Genomic DNA, 6000 nt, shown 5'->3' on the forward strand with positions numbered 1-6000 from the left:
TAATGGCATATTCACTGCCTAGTCTATATCATAGGCATAATATGGATACTGTATATGGCGGTGTCTTATTAGACACACCTAACCGGGGACGTACCTGAAGACATGATCTGGCCCAGGAGAGATAGGAAAGCCCTAAGCGCAAGACCCCGACCCCGCTGAGGTGAAACGCTCGTCGGGGTCTTGCGCTTAGGGCTTTCCTATCATGTCTTCAGGTACGTCCCCAGTTAGGCGTGTCTAATAAGACACCGCCATATACAGTATCCATATTAGGCCTATTATATAGACTGGGCAGTGAATATACCATTACCATGCTAGTTGTCTGTGAAGGTTCTCATTTATCCAGGTCATGGTATATCTGCAAAGAATAAATCAAGGCAACTTGGGGGGGGTTAGACATCTACTCTCTGCCACATACAATGCTGTCTTGACACCTTTTTCTGGGAAGTCTTTATCACCTACTGACTCCAATTAGGATAATGGAATCAACACCTTTGACCCCATGCTGGGTATAATGACCTCTGACCTCATGCTGGGTATAATTATTATATTATATATTATATTTATTCCCACAGAATTCTTGTACAGTCACTCAGATTTGAGAAAGCTTGTTGGAAAAAATAGTGAAACGTTTTCAAGAAATCTACAGTATGTCCAGTTGCCCTGATTTATTCTTTACAGATATTACCATGCTAGGTTTATAGACTAGGCTGCGAATATACCATCACCATGCTATTTATATACCTGTTGTCTATGGTTACAAGGGGCGCAGGCTGTGGATCTCACAGATGCCCAGGGACTACTTTTTGATACAACTGCACCACTGTGTGTAATCCCCTTTTGGGGTAGGTTATACATGGTATCACCATTTTGTGGTACACAACTTGGGCTGTTGTGAGACACAGCGTATGGCCTACTCAACAGGTCCCCGTTCTCCCACCTTTGTCGCCTCCCTCCAAGTCCTGATTGACAGGGCCAGGCAGCGCTCGCATCTGTCTGCCAGCCCTTTGCTTTAGTGAAATCTCACGTCGTTCAGCATTTGGCGCAGGCGCGGTGAGGGAAAGACGCTCGCAGGCTGACAGCTCACCGTGCAAGATTTCACCAGAGCACAGGGCTGGCAGACTGATGCGAGCGCTGTCTGGCCCTGTCAATCAGGACTTGGAGGGAGGCGACAAAGGTGGGAGAACGGGGACCTGTTAAGTTGAGAATTCCTTCTTGAGGGCTCAATCTGAAGTGTTAATAAAAATGATTATAAAAAGAAGAACTCAGATTGTGGAGGACTTGACACTAAAGGTTGAAACTCTCAAGAAGGAAGTAGATTCTCTCCCAAACACAAAGAATGTGGATAGGTGGCGGGAAAAAATTTGTAAAAATTTAGACACAATAGAAAAGGAAATAATGTATAAAAAAATCCCAAAAATTACACAATTTAAATAGAAAAATGAATGAGGGAGAGGCACACAACAGAAATGTTGTAAGCATAGGAAATATACAGGATAACAGAGCACATATAGGACAACACAACATTATCACTTCGAATCATTATGAGGCACTAGAATCACCACGTTTTTTAGATCAGACTCCACCCCACCACAAGACAAGGACGAAACGGGCACATACCCCAGTCTAGTCACCGGGAACAGCGAGGGATCACAGGAGACCAACATTTCAGCACGATTACAATTTGAGGGAACGCCCACTAGAACACACACCACAAAATGAGATACCCCACACAGGGATACGACTCCCAACAAAGGAGGCACACGGGATATTATCACTCACCTCAACAGACAAATTTCCACGGCGAAAGACACGAAGGGGGCGACATTCAAACAAGGTAAAACAAGATAACCCAGTACAGACAGCGACGAACATAGTAAATATTAGTGGTAAAACACTGACCGACACTCAAACGAGACTCCTGAACAAAGGCCTCAAATTTGCACCTACTAATGTACTCGATAAATTCTCAACCTATATAGGGGTGGAGAAATTTGTTAGACATTTATGTCTAAAGAAATATTTTTTAAAGAACCCCATAGTGACAAATAGTAAACAGGATGAGGGTATAGAAAGATATGCACACACGAGTCTGAAGGATAAATAAAAAAAATACCCAATACAAGAAATAAGCGAACATATGGCAACGTTCAGAAAAAATGTTGATCGGGATTTAAGACATACCAAAAGTCGGAAAATTTATAATGTCGTCACTGGAGACGAAATTAAGGCGATCCAACAATTACAGGCTAATGAAGAAATAACCATCAGACCAGCCGATAAAGGTGGTGCGGTGGTGATTTTAAACACAGAGGATTATCTACAGGAATGTAGGAGACAACTTGTTGATGTGGGAACATATGAAAAATTGAAAGGGGACCCAACAGAGAAATTTCATGATGAAATAAGGGACTATTGTAAGGAGGGGATGGATGCGGGATACCTATTGGAACAGGAGGCTAGTTATATAATTGAGACGGAGAAAAGGATACCCATGTTCTATTGTGTCCCCAAGATCCATAAAAATCGGGAGTCTCCACCTGGGCGACCAATAGTGTCCGGAATAAACTCCATCTCGTGTAATTTGTCACAGTATATAGATAAATGGTTGCAACCATATGTGAAAATGACACCTTCATATATTCGTGACACCACTGATATAGTAAAGACACTTGAGGGAATGGAAAGATGGATGGATCTTGGGGACACTGGACGTGAGTTCACTGTACACAGTGATTGAGCACAGTGCGGGAATTGACACCCTTGATAAACAACTCTCTAGGAATGCCAATATACAGGGAGACCAATTGTCATACCTACTGAAGGGAGTCCACTTTATCCTCTCACACAACTACTTTGCCTTCGAGCGAGAATTCTACCTCCAGCGAACAGGTACCGCTATGGGCACCAGATTCGCCCCCAGCTATGCAAATTTGTTCCTAGCACAATGGGAACTGGAGGCCATCCAGCCCAAGCTGGGGGCGGGTCTGGTGCTATGGCGCCGATTTATAGATGACATTCTATTCGTCTGGGAGGACACAAGAGAGGAGTTAGATTGTTTCCTAAAACAGATGAATGAGAATGATAGGAACCTAGTATTTTCTCCAATTGTTGGCCTCAATGAGGTGGAGTTCCTAGATCTCGACATCAAAGTAGATGGCAATAGATTGACCTGCAGTACCCATTTTAAACCCAGTCTCCAAAAATAGTTTTATTAGGTTCTCAAGCTGCCACCTACCACGGTGGCTGATCAATGTACCTACAAGTCAGTTTAGCAGATTGAAGCGAAACTGCACAATAGAAGAAAAATTTGAACAGGAAGCTGAGTTTTTAAAGAGTCGACTGGTAGAAAGGTAATACCCACTAAAAGTTATCGATAGGTCCCTTGAAAAAGTGAATAGAATGGAGAGGAAAGAGTTCTTCTCAAATAAAAAGGTCCCTGTAGATCAGGGGTGCACAATCTTTTCTGGTTGGGGGCCACATTGTCAGACTGAAGGAATCCCATGGGCCGAAAATAAAATTTAAAGGGGTATTACCAATTGATATACTTTATTTATTGCATATTGTACATACAGTATACGCCATAAATGTCTGCTTACACATCCAGGACTCCCATCTAATGGGAGAATACATGAAAAATGCATGTGAGCAGCCACAAGACATAGACATACATGTCTGTCACTAGATGGTTGAGGGCCGCACAGAATGATATCGAGGGCCGCATGTGGCCCCCGGGCCGCAGGTTGTGCACCCCTGCTGTAGATGATGATACTCCCAAACTCATCCTACCATTCAGTTCCCAATATCGTATTGTAGAAAAAAATTGTCAAAAGGCATTGGAATCATTTGTTAAAGGACAAGATTATAGGGCCCCATCTCCGCGACACTCCCAATAAAGTGTACACTAAAGCCACAAATTTAGCGGGGAAAGTGGCGCCGACAGTTAAGAACCCCACTACAAAAAAGGGGGGGGGGGGGAGGGAATTGGTTATCCACAAAAGGATTTTTCAGATGTGGGAGGTGTGCCAACTGCAAAATTACAAAGTTCCCAAGAAAGAGAGAAAAGATACAGTCTACTACCAATTCATTTACTTTAAATATCAGGGACTGCCTCACCTGTGATACAATGGATGTAATATACCTGCTTCAATGCGGATGTAATAAGCAATACATAGGGAGGACAAAGAGGACTCTCAAAAAGAGAGTATCGGAACATATAGCCAACATAAAAAAGGGCTATGAGGCACATTCCCTCTCCAAACATTTTAAATTGGTACATGGATGTGACCCCTCAGGATTGATATTTACAGCTATTGAGAAGGTTAAGAGACCCTGGAGAGGGGGAAACCATATTGCGCATATATCTAGACAGGAGTCGAGACGCATTTTTGAATTTGAGACTATGATGCCGGGGGTTTGAATGCAGATTTGGAGCTTTTTGGCTTCCTGTAAGGAGGGGGGGGGGGACATCGGAGTCTGGCCGTGTTATCGACAATCTGATCTCTCCCTGCATGCCCCCTTCCCCTATTCCATCTAATCCATCTATACTCTACTCGACATTTGAGCCTCCTTTTGGATCTAGACAAATCGACTCCATATCTTGATATGAGATATATGCAAGAAACCCCTTCAAAGAATCCTTTTTTCCATCCCTTTAAGTAGACTGTCATTGATGCTGTTATATGGGATAAATAGTGAGTTGTCACCAAGGGCCTGCCTACATTGAAACTGTATACAAACTGCAATATCATGATTTTAACATCGTATTTTATTTATATATTATCATTGTTTTAATATATATATATATATATATATATATATATATATATATATATATATATATATATAATTTATTATTGCAATATGTGAGGAAGAGAATATGAATATATATATATATATATAAAGAAAGAAAGTCTGCAGCACTCCTTGAAGTAAAAAAATGTGCAATTTATTCACACATGTCAGAAAAATGACAACGTTTGAGTTCTCACAGAACCTTTCTCAACTCACTTGACTTGAGAAAGGTTCTGTGAGAGAACTGAAACGTTGTCATTTTTCTGACATGTGTGAATAAATTGCACATTTTTTTACTTCAAGGAGTGCTGCGGACTTTCTTTATTTGTCCTGGGTCGAGGGACCACCGCGGGCACCATATAACACAAAAAAGGAGTGCTGCCTGACCTTTTCTATGGAGATATATATATATATATATATATATATACAGGGAGTGCAGAATTATTAGGCAAGTTGTATTTTTGAGGATAAATTTTATTATTGAACAACCACCATGTTCTCAATGAACCCAAAAAACTCATTAATATCAAAGCTGAATATTTTTGGAAGTAGTTTTTAGTTTGTTTTTAGTTTTAGCTATTTTAGGGGGATATCTGTGTGTGCAGGTGACTATTACTGTGCATAATTATTAGGCAACTTAACAAAAAACAAATATATACCCATTTCAATTATTTATTTTTACCAGTGAAACCAATATAACATCTGAACATTCACAAATATACATTTCTGACATTCAAAAACAAAACAAAAACAAATCAGTGACCAATATAGCCACCTTTCTTTGCAAGGACACTCAAAAGCCTGCCATCCATGGATTCTGTCAGTGTTTTGATCTGTTCACCATCAACATTGCGTGCAGCAGCAACCACAGCCTCCCAGACACTTTTCAGAGAGGTGTACTGTTTTCCCTCCTTGTAAATCTCACATTTGATGATGGACCACAGGTTCTCAATGGGGTTCAGATCAGGTGAACAAGGAGGCCATGTCATTAGATTTTCTTCTTTTATACCCTTTCTTGCCAGCCACGCTGTGGAGTACTTGGACGCGTGTGATGGAGCATTGTCCTGCATGAAAATCATGTTTTTCTTGAAGGATGCAGACTTCTTCCTGTACCACTGCTTGAAGGTGTCTTCCAGAAACTGGCAGTAGGACTGGGAGTTGAGCTTGACTCCATCCTCAACCCGAAAAGGCCCCACAAGCTCATCTTTG

General features: G+C 41.4%; 1 protein-coding gene across 1 annotated transcript in view; it reads right to left on the minus strand.

Annotated features, from left to right (window-relative positions):
- Window positions 1-4998, minus strand: part of LOC120989572 (scaffold attachment factor B2-like) — a 392913-nt gene extending 387915 nt beyond the window's left edge. Inside the window, exon 1 of the mRNA XM_040417765.1 lies at window positions 4994-4998. The gene's annotated coding sequence lies outside the window, so the exon portion shown is untranslated. The remainder of the gene's footprint in view (window positions 1-4993) is intronic.
- Between the last annotated feature and the right edge of the window lie 1002 nt (window positions 4999-6000).

This window comes from Bufo bufo, chromosome 2, assembly GCF_905171765.1.
Source record: "Bufo bufo chromosome 2, aBufBuf1.1, whole genome shotgun sequence".
NCBI classification, from domain to species: domain Eukaryota; kingdom Metazoa; phylum Chordata; class Amphibia; order Anura; family Bufonidae; genus Bufo; species Bufo bufo.